Source organism: Zalophus californianus, chromosome 1 (assembly GCF_009762305.2).
Source record: "Zalophus californianus isolate mZalCal1 chromosome 1, mZalCal1.pri.v2, whole genome shotgun sequence".
NCBI lineage: Eukaryota > Metazoa > Chordata > Mammalia > Carnivora > Otariidae > Zalophus > Zalophus californianus.
Window position 1 is genome coordinate 186,814,301 of NC_045595.1, and position 20,047 is coordinate 186,834,347.

At 34.9% G+C, this 20,047-nt stretch overlaps 1 protein-coding gene and 1 long non-coding RNA gene across 9 annotated transcripts in view; one reads left to right on the forward strand and one right to left on the reverse strand.

Annotated features, from left to right (window-relative positions):
• The window catches only part of LOC113917666, a 39,297-nt gene extending 30,679 nt beyond the window's left edge, over positions 1-8,618 (forward strand). The window contains exons 3-5 of the long non-coding RNA XR_003518318.2: positions 2,643-2,744; positions 6,250-6,318; positions 7,233-8,618. This is a non-coding gene — a long non-coding RNA (uncharacterized LOC113917666). The remainder of the gene's footprint in view (positions 1-2,642; positions 2,745-6,249; positions 6,319-7,232) is intronic.
• The window catches only part of ROBO2 (roundabout guidance receptor 2), a 1,647,790-nt gene that overhangs the window by 1,430,316 nt on the left and 197,427 nt on the right, over positions 1-20,047 (reverse strand). The window lies entirely within an intron of this gene.

Genomic DNA, 20,047 nt, shown 5'->3' on the forward strand with positions numbered 1-20,047 from the left:
TCTATTGAATACATATGTAGTCCAATTAAATTTTTCTACTCCATACTAAAATAAATGATGAGAAGTTGACATCCAGGCTGTATATTTTTTCATTAACCAAATTTACAAATGGTAAGGACAGGATACCAAAAAGAAATATGTAATAATGTCTAACACAAGAGAGACTCAAACATAATTTGTGCTTTTCAGTCACAAAGCAAACTTGACAATTGAGAATCAAGAAAATCAAATGTTTTCCTAAATTGCTAGAAATTCAGCCATAATATTTTAATTTTTCCTTGGCGTGCATGGGTGGCTCTGTCAGTTACATATCCGACTCTTGGTTTCTGCTCAGGTGATGATCTCAGGGTCATGAGATCGAGCCCCACGTGGGCACTGCACTGAGCCCGCTTCAGACTCTCTCTCTCCCTACCCCTCCCCTCCAAACAAATAAATAAATCTTTAAAAAATATATTTTTATTTTGCTTTAAAGAACTGCCAAATCTTTGCTAAAGAGAAACTGGCCCAAAATTAAATATCAATTCCCAGAAAGGCTACATCACACTTGGGAACACATGCACTCTGGAAAACATGTATGTGTCCTTCATGGAACTGGCCAGAAGCAGCCACTTATTGGAATCCTACCTTCCATCAACAAGTTTACAGCACTTTAAATTTATGCACTGAACCAAATCTCAGTATCAAAAATGGATGATTACGAATCTAATTCTCATATAAAGATACACTGTTAGACTCTAAATAAAGTATTTAAAATAGTACCAGAATTCAGCCAGGTATGAATTACAATTGTAGTTAACATTTGATTATTTATAGTAGCTTCATGTTCCATGGGTCTATTCCGTTTATCAGCTTGTTTGAACCTCTATCAGTTTTGTGAAGCTGGTATTTTATGAACCCATTTTACCAGAGTAGAGTTGGGATTTAAAACTAGGGGGGGGTTCTTGCTCCAGAGTCTCTTAACAACCACCCTCGTTGCCTCTTGCACAACACAAATTTCAGAGTTATATGATAATAGCTAAAACGATTAAAGACCTCCTGAACATACAATAGCAAGACAAAAACTAAAATCCAGGCAGCCTGCAATCCCAGCGCTATTGCTTTCCTTTAGAGAAGTTCCTTGATGTAGAAATATACTATGTACAAATGCAACTTGACTCTAGTCCGTTATGAACAGGAAAAATTAAACAGCATTGTTTTACATCTAAGAGTTCATGAAAGTCTAACGACAGTGTAGATAATCCATGCCGCTCTCAAGAAGTTTGAAGTAAGCACTGTTTTCTTTTTGAAAAATTTCCATGAATTAGAGACTTCTAAAGCCTTTAACTATCCAAAAAGAAAGGGGAAAAACAGTGTTGCCGTGTTTGGAAATCTGCCAACCCCAGGGAAGTCTCTATCTGCTAGGATCTGCTCATCTTTGGCAATTCCTGAGCCTCCCGATTCTGATCTTACTTTTCCTGCTTCGCCCCTACTTGCCTGGGTCAAAATGTAGTGCGTTTATAGAACATGTGTCAATAAAGATTTGTTCACCCATTTGCACGGCTTATAAATTCATAAACCTACTTCCACTGACTTCCTGACAGGATCAAAGCATCCATGCAATTCTTCCATGTGTAAATAAACTGTTTTATTTCATTTTCATACTGACAAATATTGAGAAAGAATAAAGAACTTTTAAAAACTGCACTGCAGATCATTGCCAATATTGTGACAGAGTACGCAATGATAGGAAAGTGAGAGGACAGAAAACAAGAAGGAAAAACAAGAAGAGGTGAGATCGTTTTCTTAAATATTTTGTAAAAACGATTACAACTTGACACTGAGTACATTTACTTATTTTCTTTGAGGGGTGGGGGTGTTACCAACCATTTTTGTCTAATCACACTTAACAGTCTTGGACTTCAGTCTGGAAGGTAAAATAAATATTACTACCCACTTTTAAAATAATGAGGGAATAGGGCACAAAGATAATGGATGAAAAGCCAGAAATCTTCAAGCTAGAACACACTATAAATAAGACTTAAATGCAGGTCTCAAACTCCAAAGTCTTTGCTCTTTCCCCCAGAATCACACTGTACCTAGATGTTGCAGCTTTAGGCTTAAAAACAAATGAATAAAATCTTGACAGAAAGACTTCTTTTTATTTTCCCCTGCAACTTCCTTGAGTTACTATTCACATGGTCCAAGAGGCAAAAATGCCAAGGTTAGTCTGTGGAAGTTAAATATGGATAAGTGATACTTTTGAATGAACAGAGGACTGAAACTTGGGGAATGTCTATCTGGTAAACACTAACAACTCAGGGATGCCTAATTAGCTTGAAAAGTTGATTGTATTGGAATTTAACATTTTACCTCACATAGGAAATATGGATTTCTACTCAGAGAAATAAATAGAATAAGAATTTCTTGAGTTCTATTTCTAATGAATTATATTCAGGTAAATAGTTCTCTATTTATCTATACTGTAGTTGCCTTAATACACAAAATTTTCTGGTGCCATAGACTATAATGTCTCTTTTACATAACCTTATCAATTTTATGTTGCTGTAAAAAATATAGCTAATCACAAACATCAAGGCAAAATGCTGACGAGTCAATTCATTGGGGTCATGACGAATTACTAATCTGACTGATCTCCTTCACAGTTTTCACCTGATCTGGATAATATCTCAGTGGCTGTTCACAGCTTAACATCATCGTATCCAGTGAGAACACTGCAGTTCAGAGCCCGCGGGTTATATATTCTGGTATGGCTGTTTTCTCTTATGCTGTACTTCTAAATTCACAATTCACAAAAACTTATAAAGGTTTATAAGAACTTAGAAATTGCTATTTCTAGCATGTGGAATAGAAAAAAAAAAAAAGTCAGATTCCAAGGTTAGAAAGTTCTTTTGCTTATTACATAGGGAAAATCATTTTTTCACCAGCTTTCCAAATAAAAACCTTAGGATTTTAAAGCCAGTTTTTCTCTTCCTTACAAGTTACCAAATCAAAGCACCTCAAATCATCTACCACAGGAATTGTATGACTGCTTTGATTTTAAAAATAAAGAGAGGGATTCTGGAACAAAATTGTGCTGTGGAAAATGAAAATAATTTTTTTTTATTTTTAAGCCACAGCTATATGACAAGGTCATTTTCACCAAGTTAAAGATGCATTAAAAATTACTACTTTTGAAAGCCAGCTGTAACTGTAGATAATGTTCATCTCAACAAGGAAACTGATGGACAGTGAGGGATCCTGATGAAAGCCATGGAAACTTTTCCCTATAAAAATGTACATACATTCAACATTTTGTGTTTAATTTCCAGAAAGTCCTGGGGCCCAAAGGAAGTCCATCCAATTCCACAGGTTAAAAACCCTGAAAATGAAAACATGACTGCTCTTCAGTTCAGAGTGGCTGAACTGTGAAGTAAATTAACTGCAAGTATGGCAACAAATACGACCACCCAAGGAATTATTCATTTTCTTTCCCATAATCTACAGATCTCCAACAATGCATATGAATGTTAAAAATTCAGTTGTGTCTAAATCCTATAATTACTTCATCAACCAGTCTGAGTAAAATGGCTTTACCTTAGTTTCCTTATATACCTGGTTGAAATGGGCCCAAGAGCTTGGTGATAAGTACAGATCTATTTTTTGTATTTTTTCAGAGACAAATTCTTTTAAATCTGATGAATCCTTCTCTTTTGCTGTAATATATTCACAATGAAGGCTCATGAAATGCATAAATAGCTAGAGTACTTCAAATATTGAGGCCTATCATTTTTCTCTTAAGAACTCTAACACATTCCTCCTTCTACTTTCTATTTATAGGCAATTGGAAATGTCTTTCTAAGTCTATAATAGTTGTGTGTGTGTTAGTTAATAATTGCCTCTACTTCCCCACCGCTCAATGATTCTAACTCCTTGCATTCCAGTTCCATTTTCCTATAGAACATGTTTTCTCAAAGGATGCCAGTGACAGCCTGATCCCTAAATCCATATATCTATCCACAGTCTCCATTTGGTTCAGCTTTAGAATCATATACCTTTAAGAATGTGGGGTTTAAAGTCCCAGGAAACAAGATTTTCATCTCAACTCTTTCCCTTATCAGTCTCAGATAATGCAGGTTCTTTTGAAAATTAAGTCAAACAATGAACATAGAAAGTGATAAAAATGCGAGGTGATAAATCATTTCTTTCTTGAAAGTGTCTTGAGTTTTTTGACACCAGATTATTCCAATTACTTCGTTTCTCTAGCCATTCTTTGTCTACTGTTTTTCCACTATCCCTTAAATGTTCAAATTCTTAAGAGTTGTTCTTTCAGTTTCCTTTTCATTCTATATTCTACATCATTCCTTCTTGAATATCTCACTTCTTTGCATGGATTTAAGTATACACCTTTAATAATGACCTCCAAACCTATATCATCAGCACTGATTTATCACTCCTTAATTCAACTCTTGCATTTTTTGTCTGCAATTTATCCACATAGATGTCCCACAACGGCCTCAGCTCAGCATATTAAAAACAGAAAGCTCCTCTTGCCCAGCACGTCTGCTCTTCCCTTATTTAGTTAATGGCATCAGCATGGTCCTCCTTAACCCAATTGAATATTTGATCTCTACCATGCTCTCATTTCTACATTCAATTAGTTGTCAAATTCTGTGGGTCCTACCCTCCCAACCCTTCCTGGGTGGCTCCCCTGAGACATTCAATGGACCCCCTAATTACTCTGCCTGGGGAACCTTCCACCACACCCAATTCCCCTTCCATTTTAGCCATACTAATCCTCTTAAGCCACAGTTAACAATGTGATTGCTAATTTTTTGGAGTAGCTTTCATTTTATTCCTTAATTCAGCCAATATTTATTGAGTGCCTGTTATATGTCTTATGTATTAAGAACAACCATCCAATAGAATTGGGCATTTTATAACATCTTTCCAATGTCTCTTTTCTGAACAATTTGTCCAACCCATTTGTTATTCTACTTCTATCTTATGTCTGGTCCTCTCAGCTACTAAATGGTTGCCACCCGTCCGGTTTTGGTATGCTTTACCCAATGCTTAAAACTTTTTACCTTCTTAGTCATCCATTTAACCAATGTATACCAGGGCCTTCTATGGAACAGGTACACCTTTAGGGCTGAGGATACAAAAGTTGGCAAAATTCGTAATAGCCCTGCCCTCAGAGTAAAATGTTGAATTCAAATTCTCAGGGAGTTTAATTCACATCAATTCTTTTATTTCTTTGCTGAAAGTAACATCCTTCATGAAAAACCCGAATTAGACAATGCTATTCTCCTCCTACTCCCACCCAAACCAACCTTGAGATGTTTCATTTAAGCCACAGCTGGTCTCTCCACCGGGACTCAGATACACTTAGCTCTGAAAATCTAGTACAACCTCTTGCTTATTCCACAAAGCCTAAATAATTTGCCTTAACTTCTAAAATTAGACATAATCGGATATAAGTTAACTTGCTTTTCAAATTATTTTCTACTAGTTCTCTTCCTCTAACTTGTGCTTTTATTAAACTTTACTAGTCACCTTTCCCCAAGTTTTTGTTGTTGTTGTTGTTGTTGTTTTTGCTTTTCCACAAAATTCCCCGTGACTAGAATTCTGTCAGAATTACACATATTTTTAAGGCCCAAGTTGGTTATCACTTCTTTTATAAATCATTTCATGGTCAGTAATTCCAGAGGAATGTCTTTTTTTTTTAAAGATTTTATTTATTTATTTGACAGAGAGAGAGAGAGAGAGAGCACGAGCAGGGAGAGTGGCAGGCAGAGGGAGAAGCAGGCTCCCCACTGAGCAGAGAGCCCAATGCGGGACTTGATCCCAGGACCCCGAGATCATGACCCGAGCCAAAGGCAGACGCCCAACCAACTGAGCCACCTAGGCATCCCAGAAATGTCTTTTTTAATGTTTGGAATATATATATGTATCTTGTAAATTCTCTGAGTTAAATTTGAGGGTTTAATTGTTTGGGTAATAGTCTTATCCCCCTATTAGAATATAATAGTTTTTATTAATTATTGTTTCTCCTACAGTATATTCCATAAAGTCCTTATTCAAAGACAAGTAATGAAGATATTATAATCAAAATATCAATTCATTAACCTTCCTTTTCTCCCACCCTCAAACTAGAACGGGCATCCAGACACATTGAAACATAATAGGAAATACAATGAAATTATGAGGTAAAAAAAAAATCTAAGTAATCTCCCTAGGATCACCACTAACTAATTCTCTAACTTTGGACAGATTTTTCAACATGTACAACTGGGAAGGAAGATATCCCATTAACAGGGGAAGAGTCTGAGGAAAGACAAGGTAATTACTGACAGGATGTATATGAGGTAGAAGTTTGGAGGGTGGGCTCCAAAGTGACAAAAATATTTGAGCCTTGATTTACCACTTATTATTAGCATCACTTCAGCAATTTCACCATTTGGGGCTTACTTCCACATCAGTAAAATGAAGATAATAACAAGACACTTTGAAGATTTAATTAGTTAATAAAAATAAAGCAAATAAAATAGGCTATGGAACATAGTAATCTAGCTATTATTATCCCTTAGCTTTATTTTTTTACTGTCCAAAAAACTGGAAATGGTATAGTTGATCTTAGACTCTATTATTTATTCATATCCTGTACTCTAGTGCAGTAATATGAAAATAGGTTTAAGTTATTCCAAATATTTTATATTCAACCATGTCATAATTCAACAGAAATGCACTTCATCTTTCACTTACGTTCTCCAAATTGAGACCCTCTGTAAGTCTTACTTTTACTTCATTACTGTCAGATGATATAGTGAGAAGTTGCCTGATCAAAGCACAAGAAAATATAGCCCATCCATTATTATTAGGGAGAAAAAGCCAAAAGTTGGCTATTTATATCAGTTTTATTGACCAAATAAATTAGAATGAAGTTTAACAAGACAGACATATGGCATTTTACTCTATAATGACCATGAAAAAGATTCAATGATGGTAGTTTTATAACAAGCTCTTAAGCCTTGGTTACACATCCAGCTGATGCCTGAGAGATTATGACCATTCCCATTATTTGGAAACAAACTTCTCAATGTTTTACCTGACATTTTTCTTGTTAAATTTAACAGAGAGGTAATAAACAATATTGGTTCTTCAGTGCAGAATATGCTTCAGGGACTCTTTATCTTTTATAACTATATATTTCAAGAAGTGTTCTAAAGTTTTTATAAATGCTTTTTACTTCACAGGTGCTTGAGGCTGGAAGGGATCCTGAGAGGTCATCACCCTGCCTTAAGGCAGACTGAATAATGTCTCCTAAAGGAAAAAGATGAAGAATTTAAGTATTCCACTACTCTTCTGTAGGACCACCCTCTTCGGCCCCCTATCCCTGCTCCCCAAACCAAACCCACCTTAGTAAGGCTATGCACACAAGAGCAAAGCTACTTTAATTTTTTTTTATTTTAATTGAGACATAGCAAGCTTCAGATGTGATGATTAATTTAAATACAGAAAATAATCCTTAATAGAAAAAGTCTCAATATTGGAATGTCTATTATTACCATCAACGTTAAATTCAGTTATTATTTTTCAATCATAATGATTAATTAGGTTTAAATATTTGTGCATTTCACATTAGCAGATATTGCTCTGAATAGAGTGTTGCCCCAAATTTTATCACTTTAACAAAAAAGGAAACAAGTTGCTTAGCAATAAGGAAAGACAAAGGCTTAAAAATGCATCTCAAAAGATATTGTAGTCAACCATAAGAAGTCATAGTAAATGATGATATCTAAAAGAATGCTTGAATGTGGAAACTCAATGAGAAAAGAACTGTTTCCTATTAGCTTTAACAGCAGGGTTTGTTATCATTTAAATACACGCTCTAATACACTTAGTGTTTTGTGCTACATTTAACAAGATTAAGTGAACACACACTGTTTCAACTCAAATCTTTATCGGAAATCAGAGGCAAGCCTCATTTCTTGCCAAAACATTCTCTTGTGGCTCATTCTTGGAGCAAATTCCATATAAGTAAATCTGTTTACCCAGGTGGACCACTGATCAATTAAAGAATTTTCTTTTCAGGTAATTCTGCTTTACTGAACTTTGAAAACTTTATCTGAAAATTCTAAAAAGTAGATGCATCTGATATGCTATAAAGACTATAATTTGTAATAAAATGAAAATGGCATTCAAATAGAGCAAAGAATTAAAATTAGGATAAACTCTCAAAGTTCTTACATGATCTCACTATAATGCTACAAATAATTAGATTCTGAGGAAAAGTAGTAGATACTAGATAGCTTACCCAAAAGAACAAAGTGTCTCATTGTCTCATGTGTTAATTTCCCCCTTGATGGAAAAAGTTTGAACTGCCTGAAGTGAGCTTCCAGGAACATACAAAAGAGGCGCCCACATCTCAACTTTCAGATAATCTTACTGAAAATTTTAGCCTATCATATCATCCTAGACACCAGATTCCCTTTTAAAGTACAATACATCTCTCATTTCTTGCATTTTATATTATCTTATAAGGTATTTCTCCTTTCATTTATATCATGCAAGTATACATATTTTGAATCTAGTTCACTATACATCTATATTTTATAAAATATTTTTTATGTTCTACCTCAAGTTCAACAGATGTATATAGCTTCTATTGTTTTAGTTTTCCACATTTGTAAGTAATAAAATAGTATGAATATATGATGCATGATATAAAAGTGCTTTTGTCACACTTCTATTTGTCTTGTAGGTAATTTAAAAAACCAGTTATTTGGGTATCACATATCTTGATGGGTCTTTGGCATTTTCAATTAATTATAGTTCTTTATAAAAGGCTAAAATCTTTTTTATCTCTTTCTAAATCATCTACAGTCAATGACATGATGACAAAGTGATAGTCATGGTTTTTGTGGTAGGCAGAATAATGGCCCCAAAGATGTGACTTCCTTATGGGTTATCTTCTCATTCATAAATGTGATACATCATACTTGGTTGTGTCCCAACTCCTAGGGCCCCATCTTTTATTGAATAAATCTATATGTTGAGTGTATTAATGAATCATCAAAAGATACCTAGAGAATTTCTTATAACAAATTATACCAAAGTATGATATTAGTTCTACCTGTGTAAATATTATGCTTCACCTTTAAAGAGAAAGGTAAAAAATGAGAAGAGAGGATAGCATAATATGATTGTGCACATCTAAAAAGAGTATCTTTGGGAAGCATTGTTGGGAAGAAAAAGACAGTAACAATGCATCTGTGACATCATTTTCTTTTAGACTATGTGTTCTAGTGTCAACAACATCTTTAAAGATAATTAATTATCAAATTCTAGTCCTACTCTTTACTTATTTGGTCTTGGCTAAGTTACTGATATGTTTTGAGCCTAGATTTCCTCATATGTCAATAGGGGCTTCAATTATTACCTTGTCAAGTGTATTAACAAGCTAGTTATTCATTAAAATCTAGTCTCTTTTTCTCTGAGCACACAGTTGGATCATATTCCTCAGCCCTTCTTTTATGACCAGTCATAGGTCTATGTGCTGGTCAATGAGATATGAGGATAAATGAAATGTGTTCCATAAAACTTGTCCCATACAATCCTCTGTTCCCTTGCCCTTTCTGCCTAAAGGAGGAGAACTCCAAGGGAAATCTTGCAAGCCAGAGGCTAGAGATGGCAGAGCCACTGATCCTCAGGGGTCCTAAGTGACTAAGCAAAGCCCTCCTATTGCTGTGTCTCCGCTATTTTATGTAATCAACAACCAAACAATACCTTCTTATAGTTGAACCACTTTACACTTGGCTTGTTTTGTTATCACAACTTAATCTACGCTAATTTGTGTGTGTGTGGTTTGGAGCCTACTCAGGTGTTTCTAAAAAAAAAAAAAATAGGTTTCATTGTAAGTATTTTATGAGTTTTTAATTGCTATAAGAGAAATTACTACAAGTTTTGCAGCCTAAAATGAAACATTTATTACCTCACAATTTCCATAGGTCAGGAGTACAGACATACCTTTACTGGGTCCTTTACTCAGGGTGTCACAAGAATGCAACAAAATGTCAACTAGGACTAAGTTCTTATCAAAAGCTTGTGGCCTTTTTCCAATGGTCCCTTGCAGCTGAAAAACCCATGGCTGCTTGCTTTTTCAACAGGAAAAAGATGCTCTGGTATCCAGATGCTTTTTCAAAGGGTCTATCTGATTAAGTCACACTCACCCCCAAAAATCTAACTCAAATTCAGCTGATAAGGGATGTTAATAACATCTGTAAAATCTGTTCATCTTGTCATATAACATAAACAATCATTGAAGTGATATCCTACCACCTGTGCCATATTCTGTTGGCTAGAAGGATCACAGGATCCACTGATTAGCAAGAGGAGGGGATTGTACAGGGTGACTAATTGACTGTCTCTATCAGTTTTCTATTCTTACAGTGGTGATCAGAGGAACAGAAAGTATTATCACAATTAGAGGTAAAGAGAAGAAAGTGCCATGGGAAGCTCCCAGCATCTCAGTGCATTCTGTTAAGTTATATCAGAAAGACTGGAGTGTGAAAACCAGCTCCAAAATAGTTCAAGCCTAAAAATTAAACTGTACCAATTTATGTAGCAAATATTCGAAAGAGATTAGAACTACCTTCAGTGAACTAGGAAGACTACATAAGGGCCACAAAGTAACATGAAATAGCAAATATATGGATTAAAATGCAGTGAAGTAAATATAATAATCTAAATATCGATTATATAGGTATTTGGTACATTTGCATTTTCTATCTGCATTATTTAAAAGTCATTGAAAAGAAAGGGTGAACTAGAGGTCAGAAAATGTCTATAACTCATTTGCTAACTTACCAAAAACCTTCATTTCTAGAGAAAAAGTATATTTGAATGGAAAAGTCCAGAGTAAATCTGATTATTCTTTTAGGCAGTTTAGGAAAGAAAACAATAGGGGGAAAATGAAATCTTAACTGCAATTTGGTTGTGCAATTTATCTTTCATATTTTCTGTTACTGGCCTTTTCAACATCATTTTCACAGTCTAGACTAAGAAGTTAAACTAGGCCATATTTTACACTACTGCTTAAAAGAGGTGAATTTTAGTTATTTTTATATCATTTAATTTTATTTTACAAACACTGTAGAGTGTTGACCTATGTTCTAGGCATTTTTTAAATATATAAGCAAAACAATTTATTTCCAAAAACTAATATATGAGGCATGGACTGTTTGTAGCCCCATTTTCCAGATGAGGAAATGGAAGCCCAGACAGAATTAAAGGGTGTAACTGGATTGTTTCTAATGTCTGTGCTTTTAACCCATACATCGTGATGTCTGTTCTCGTGGCTGACTTGCTTCCACTACTGCATATGCCTGACTTCTTCTGAGGCTCCTTCCTTTGACTCCCCTCATCCACACAGAAGGAAAAAGAGGACAAAGTCATATTTCCTATAATTTTCAGGAAATATTTATTTGGTAGTTTCTCATTTGGCATAAGAAAATTGACAACATTAGATGATGTAATGTAAGGTAAATGGCCTACACATTTTAGAAGAGCATCAAAATCCAGAAGCAGACCTCCCATAGTACTATCATAAAATGGCTGCATACTAGTAAAACATTGGAGGTTATAAGAAAAGAGTTAACATAGCTGGTATAACTGCTATTCTTACAAAGACCTGCCTGCAAGTTTGGCCCTTGGCTGGCATCTGGGAACTTGCATCTCAGAAATTCCCAGTTCCACAAGTTCTGGCTCATCACTCCATAACTAATAAATGTGGTTTACTGTGCCTAAAGTGTTTGTACAATGTAGTTTATGCCAAACATCTTCTTTCTTTCTGTTATCTTGGAATTTGGGTACATGTGAGGCAGAGAGTGCCTATGTGACCAGGCCAAATAAAAACCTGGAACATAAGCAGAAAAATAGTGAAGACAAAAACAGGAACAAAGAACATGCACAACAAATAGCACACAGTAACCAAAATGGCATATATTAATACAACTATATCAATAATCACTTTGAACAACAATGATCAAAATAGACTAATTAAAAGATAAAGACTGTCAGAATGGATTCATAAACAAGCCCCAATTATATGTTGTCTATAAGAGCTCTATTTTAAGTGTGAAGACACACAGACTAAGAGTATAACACAAATCAAAACAAAGCAGGAATAGCTACACAAATTTCAAGCAGAGCAGATTTCAAAGCAAGGGGAGTTATCAGAGATAAAGAAGTGCATTATGTAGTGCCAAGGGGGTCAATTCTCCAAGAAGACATAACAATCCTTATAATGTATACACCTAACAAAAGAGTGCCAAACTGTGTGAAGCAAAAAAATAACAGAATTGTAAAGAGAGACAGATGGAGATTATCTACCATAGTTGGAAACTTCAACACTACTCTATCAGAAACAGACAGATTCAGTAGGCAGAAAAAGCAGTTAGAATATAGTTGAATTCACCAATACCATCAATGATTGGGTATAATGAACATCTATAGATTTCATCCAAAAACAGCAGAATACACATTTTTCTCAAGTTCATACGGAACATTCATCAAGATATAGTCATAAAAACTATAGTCTGAGTCATAAAACACACCTTAACCAATTTAAAATAATAGAAATAATACAATGTCTGCTTTCAGATCACAATGGAATTAAACTAGAAATCAGTAATAGGAGGATAACTGGAAAATCCCCAAATACTTGGAGATTAAACAAAAGGGTTGAAGAAGAAATCTCAAGAGAAGTTAAAAAATATTTTTAACTAAATGAAAATGAAAACACAACTTATCAAATATGTGAGATGCGGCAAATCAGTGCTTAGAAATCTTGGATTGAATGCATATATTAGAAAAAAAGAAAGAACTAAAACCAATAATCTAAGTTTTCTCTTAGGGAAACTAGGGAAAAAAGATCAAATTAAATCTAAAGTAAGTTGGAAGGAAGAAAGGAAGGAAGGAAAGAAGGAAGGGAGGGAGGGAGGGAGGGAGGAAGGAAAAGAGAGAAAGAAAGAAAAAGAAAAGAAAGAAAGAAAGAAAGAAAGAAAGAAAGAAAGAAAGAAAGAAAGAAAGAAAGAAAGAAAGAAAGAAAAAGAAAGAAAGGTTAGAACAGAAATCAATGAAATGGAAAACAGAAAATCAATAGAGAAAATCAATAAAACCAAAAGCTGGTTCTTCGAAAATACCAGTAAAATTTATAAGCCTCTAACTAGACTAAGAAAAAATAATCATATGATTATATCAATAGATGCAAATGCAGAAAAAGGATTTGATAAAACCCAACACCAATTTATGATAAAAACACTCAGTAAACTAGGTATAAAGGGGAACTTCCTCAACTTGCTAAAGAACATCTACAAAGAATCTACAGCTAACATCACACTTAATGGTAAGAGACTAGAAGCTTTCCCTCTAAGATCAGGTAAATGGTGAGGATGTCCCCTCTCTACACTCCTTTCCCACATCATACTAAAGATTCTAGCTAGTTCAGTGAGACAAGAAAAAGAAATAAAAGCTATACAGACTGGGAAGAAAGAAAATTACCTTTGTTCACAGATGACATGATTATCTATGTAAAAAGTCTGAAAGAATTGAGAACACCAACAACAAAACTTGTGGATCTATTGTGCAATTATAGCAAGGTTGCAGGATACAAGGCTAATATACAAAAGTCAATTGCTTTCCTATATACTAGTAACAAACAAGTGAAATTTGAAATTAAAAACACAGTATCATTTATATTCACATGCAAAAATAGGAAGTATATAGATGTGTGTCTAACAAAACATATAGAAAATCTACACGAATAGAAATATAAAACTCTGATGAACAAAAACAAAGAGAACTAAATAAGTGAGGAAATTTTCCATGTTCCTGGAGGGGAAGGATCAACACTGTCAAAATATCAGTTCTTCCCATCTTTATCTATAGATTCAATGCAATCCCAATCAAATCCCAGGAAGTTATTTTATAGATATCAACAAATTGATTCTAAAGTTCATATGAGGAGGAAAAACTTACAAAATAGTCAACAAATTTGAGGACTGACACTACCAGCTTTGAGACATACTATAAAAGTCTAGTAATCAATATACGGCAATATTAGCAAAAATGTAGACAAATAGATAAATGGAACAGAAGAGAGAACACAGAATAGACCCACTTAAGTATAATCACCTGATCTTTGACAAAGGAGCCAAAGCAATAGAATGGAGCCAAGATATTCTTCTTGACAAATGATGTTGGAACATCTGAACATCAACATGCAAAAAATAAATAAATTTTAAAAATTAAAAAATAAAAAGAATCTAGACACAGATCATACACCTCTGACAAAACTGAACTCAAAATGGGTCACCTACCTAAAAATAAAATACAAAACTATAAAGTTTCCAGAAGACAACAAAGGAAAAAACCTAGATGACCTTGGGTATGGCAATAACTTTGAAAGATGCTTCAATCATATGTCAACAGGGAAATGCAATATAAACAATGAGATACCACTAGATATCTATTAGAATGGCCAAAATATGGAACACTGGCAGCACCAAATGCTAATGAAGAAGTGAAGCAGCAGGAACTTTCATTCATTGCTGGTGGTGTCCCTTTGTAAGGCAATTTGGTAGTTTCTTACAAAATTAAACATACTCTTATCATAAAATACAGCAATCACGCTCTTTGCAAATGAATGTAAAACATGTCTAAACCTGCATGTGAATGTTATAACAGTTTTATTCATAACTGCCAAACTTGGAAGCAACGAAGATATCCTTCAGTAGGTGATGGATAAATAAACTGTGGTACATCTGGATAAAGGAATATTGTTCACCATTAAAAAGAAATGAGCTATGAAGCCATGAGAAGACATGGAAGAATATCAATGCATATTACTAAGTGAAAAAAGTTAATCTGAAAAAGGCTATATACTCTATGATTTCTCTATATGAATTCTGGAACAGGTAAAACAATAGATACAGTAAAAACACCAATGGTTGCCAGGGGTTGGTTGGATAGAGGGATGAGTACATAGAGCATGGAGGATTTTTGACACAGTGAAAATAATCTATATTATAACATAATGATGAATACATACATTAAACATCTGTCCAAACTCATAGGACACGAAGAGTGAATTACATTGTAAATTAAAGACTTTGGGGTATTATGATGTATCAGCATAAATTCATCGATTATAAGAAGTGTACCACTTTTGTGAAGGATGTTGGTTATAAGGGACGTTATGCATGTGTAGGGGTAGGTGGTATATGGGAAATTGCTGTACCTTCCCCTCAATTTTGCTATGAACCTAAAACTGCTCTAAAAACATAAAGTTTAATAAAGAAAAAATGAAAGAAAAATCTAATGACTAAATATGTTAGAAGAAACATTAAAAAAAAAGAAGACAGTCTCTTCAACAAATGGTGTTGGGAAAACTGGACAGCCACATGCAGAAGAATAAAACTGGACCATTTCCTTACACCACACACAAAAATAGACTCAAAATGGTTGAACGACCTAAATGTGAGACAGGAATCCATCAAAATCCTAAAGGAGAACACAGGCAGCAACCTCTTCGACCTCAGCCGCAGCAACTTCTTCCTAGAAACATCGCCAAAGGCAAGGGAAGCAAGGGCAAAAATGAACTATCGGGACTTCATCAAGATAAAAAGCTTTTGCACAGCAAAGGAAACAGTCAACAAAACCAAAAGACAACTGACAGAATGGGAGAAGATATTTGCAAATGACATATCAGATAAAGGGCTAGTATGCAAAATCTATAAAGAACTTATCAAACTCAACACCCAAAGAACAAATAATCCAATCAAGAAATGAGCAGAAGACATAAACAGACATTTTTTCCGAAAAAGACATCCAAATGGCCAACAGACACATGAAAAAGTGCTCAACATTGCTCAGCATCAGGGAAATCCAAATCAAAACCTCAATGAGATACCACCTCACACCAGTCAGAATGGCTAAAATTAACAAGTTAGGAAATGACAGATGTTGGGGAGGATGCAGAGAAAGGGGAACCCTCCTACACTGTTGGTGGGAATGCAAGCTGGCGCAGCCAACTCTGGAAAACAGTACGGAGGTTCCTCAAACAGTTGAAAATAGAGCTACCATATGACCCAGCAACTGCACTACTGGGTATTTACCCCAAAGATACAAATGTAGTGATCCAAAGAGATACATGCACCCCGATGTTTATAACAGCAATGTCCACAATAGCCAAACTATAGAAAGAGCCAAGATGTCCATCGACAGATGAATGGATAAAGAAGATGTGGTATATACATACAATGGAATATTATGCAGCCATCAAAAAGAATGAAATCTTGCCATTTGCAACGACATGGATGGAACTGGAGGGTATTATGCTCAGCGAAATAAGTCAATCAGAGAAAGACAAGTATCGTATGATCTCACTGATATGAGGAATTCTTAATCTCAGGAAACAGACTGAGGGTTGCTGGAGTGGTGGGGGGTGGGAGGGATGGGGTGGCTGGGTGATAGATATTGGAGAGGGTGTGTGCTCTGGTGAGCGCTGTGAATTGTGTAAGACTGATGAATCATAGACCTGTACCTCTGAAACCAATAATACATTATATGTTAAAAAAAAAAAGAGAGAGAGAGAGAGAAGATAGTAGAAAGGGAAAAATGAAGGGAGGGGAAATCAGAGGGGGAGACGAATCATGAGAGACTGTGGACTCTGAGAAACAAACTGAGGGTTCTAGAGGGGAGGGGGTGGGGGGATGGGTTAGCCTGGTGATGGGTATTAAAGAGGGCACGTTCTGCGTGGAGCGCTGGGTATTATGCACAAACAATGAACCATGGAACACTACATCAAAAACTAATGATGTAATGTATGGTGGTTAACATAACATAATAAAATAAAATTAAAAAAAAAAGAAAGAGGGCGCCTGGGTGGCTTAGATGGTTAAGCATCTGCCTTCGGCTCAGGTCATGATCCCAGGGTCCTGGGATCGAGTCCCTCATCGGGCTCCCTGCTCCTTGGGAGCCTGCTTCTCCCTCTGCTTGTCTCTCTCTCTCTCTCTCTCCCTCTGTCTCTCATGAATAAATAAATAAAATCTTTAAAAAAAAAAAAGAAAGAAAAAAAGAACTTGTACACTGATTCTCTAATGCTTTTCCCTGGTAGTCAGCGTTTTTTGCGGGGTGTTCCTTTACTGTACTCAAACAGCCTCCTAGTGACTCATCCTGAGGACCCTCTAGACAGGAGGCCATAAGAGTTTGCACAAGGCTCCTAATTGTCATAATTGCTTTTATTTATTTTTCAAGTTTGTTAGTGATAACATGGTTATATATCACTGTGCTTTAATTTTCCTGATTGGAGTCATTGTAATCCTTAATCAATAAGGACATTTTATTTGACAGATGATTATAAAATAATTATTAATCAGTGCAACTTATAAAACTTTGTGCATAGAATCACTAAATTGGGAATAATAGGATTTTGTTACAACCATGCTTAAAAGAATGTGAAGTACTGATATACTTTATATCCAAATAGATATAAAATCAGTGAAAGAGTATTAGTACTCATCTGCTGTTTGTGGTGGGTATTTGCTAAAAGTGGCCAGTGAAACTACATCTACATAAAATGTTGTAGCCCTCTGCCCATATTCTCTTTAAGACTGAGCCTCCAGAAATGTCAGTTGCTGACAGGTCTCAGTTGAGTGCCCTCCTTTGGAACTACCCTTGCCAAAGCTAACACTGCCTCACCACGTATGGTCATTCAACTTTTTGCTCTGCCCAAACCTCCTACCCTCACTTTCATGTGGGTTTTATTTCAGTTTACTCCCCAATAACTTCCTGCCAACAAATCTCTACCTCAGATTTCTTTTTTCAGGAAGCCGGACTTAAGGAAAAGCCATAACATATAAAGTCTGTTAAATTTCTAAAGGAAATAGTCTACCTGGGTGTTCACGATGTCTTTCAATTTATAAAACAAGTCTAATTTAAGAATTGGTAAGCTGAAACATGATCTTCCTTTCATAAATTCCACTGTAATGAATAGACATTATGCTGCAATCTAATGGCATATCATAGGCAGATTTTTCAATCCCAAGCAATTATGCAAAAGAAATAGTAAAAATTACCTTTTAAATTTTAGCACAAATAAAGCAATATAATATATAACTGAATTATATGTTTTTTTTAAATATGACCATTGCAGTCCAAAAAATTTTTGTCAAATAAGAAGTTAAATTTCTCATTTGTAAGATTGTAATCCTCCTCTTTTAATGTTTATTTAATCAACAAATATTTTTTATGTGCTTTCCATATGCCATCACTGAATGTTCTGGGGACATGAGAGAAACATTAAATATAGGATCTCTGCACAAAGAACTTGAAATCAAGAGGGGATTCAAGGGTTATATCCACCAGTAAATAATAAAAAAAAAATAGAACTGCCTTCAACAGTGTGATTTACTAAGTGCCAGATACTATTGGTTGCTTAAATCTTTTTTTTTGCCTATAGAATGCTCATTCTGTTTGGAACATGAATGAATATCATGACTAGTACCAGCCAATGACAATAATAAGTAAATAAATAAATAAAAATGATTTTCCAGGCTCTTTTGTAATTAGTGTTGGCCATGTGGCCTGTTTGTGGCCAACAAGATGTAAGGAGGTATCAGCAGAAGGGCTAAGAGTGTTACTTCTTTGACTTCCTTCCCTGAATGCAGAATGCACAGTTGACTCTTGAATAATATGGGTTTCAACTTACAGGTCCACTTATTCATGGATTTTTTTCCAGTACGGTGTTATAAATGCATCTTCTCTTCCTTATGAATTTCTAAACACTTTCTTTTATCTGGTTTCCTTTATTGTAATAATACAGTATTATTACAAAAATAAAACTCTTATTTTTCCTCAAATATTTATGTAGATACATTTCCATTCAACTGAGAAACATGCTATCAAATAAAATTATAACACTACAAGAATAAGCATTGTTTCAATGGTTTTGTTATTACAAACAACACTGAAATAAATCCAAATCTAAACCTTGTTCTTGTAGGCAAGAGTTTCTGGTATGGGATTTCTGGGGCATAATCTACGTACATGTCCATGTATTTTCTAGATACTGGCAACTGGCTCTTTAGAGCTACACTACTGTGTACTCATAGTAAACATATATGGAGGTACCCATGTCTCCACAACCTTTCCAAAATTAATACTGTCAGACTTAATTTATTTTTTCAATATGGAGGGTAACAATAGTATTTCACTGCCATCTTAATATGTTCTCCATTGCTAGCAGCTGAAAACTTTCTCATATGTTTCTTTCAAAATTTTAGTTCATGTTATTTTTACACTTCAGGTACATTAGGTGTTTTACCATAAGAGAGACCTGCAACTAAAATATATCAAAATAATTTAGAGGTAAGGCAGAAGATATGAAAATATCCATGTGGTATGACAAGGTTCAAGAACTAACTCTGTTAATTGATAACAAGGAGAATTAAATCGACATTCTAGAAAACTTCCAAGCATTTGAGGAATGACTTCAGTCATCAAGGTTACTAGCTTGAGAGGCACAGCTCTAAATATTTTAGGGTTTTCTTTTCTGCTCTTACAAAACAACCATGCTTTTTAGCACATAAACCTTTCTAGCTACTGGATTTAGCAGTCACAGTGCCTCACTGGGCATGTTTAACCACTTTTCAAATGCATATGAGAAGAATTCTCCTTCTGAAACTCAGGTCAGTCCTAAATATAAAGTTATAAATGTGAAAGCATCCATGTGTATTCTAAAGCACTGTACAAATGTAAGGAATTACCTTCATTACCTAGTGTTATTGGAGTTAAATTCTAGGAGATTGAGTAGTGTATTTCAAGTGGCACATCTGAATATAAGAAGTGAACACATTTCTTTTAAGATTATGAATACTGAAGCAAAATCCACCCTGGAATTACCCTATATAAAACGAAAGTTTAATTTCCTTAAAGTGTATGCCATCTCATTCCCTAGCGTGTAGCAGCAAATTGTTTTCTTTTTACTTTGGTGTTACAGATGCCAGAG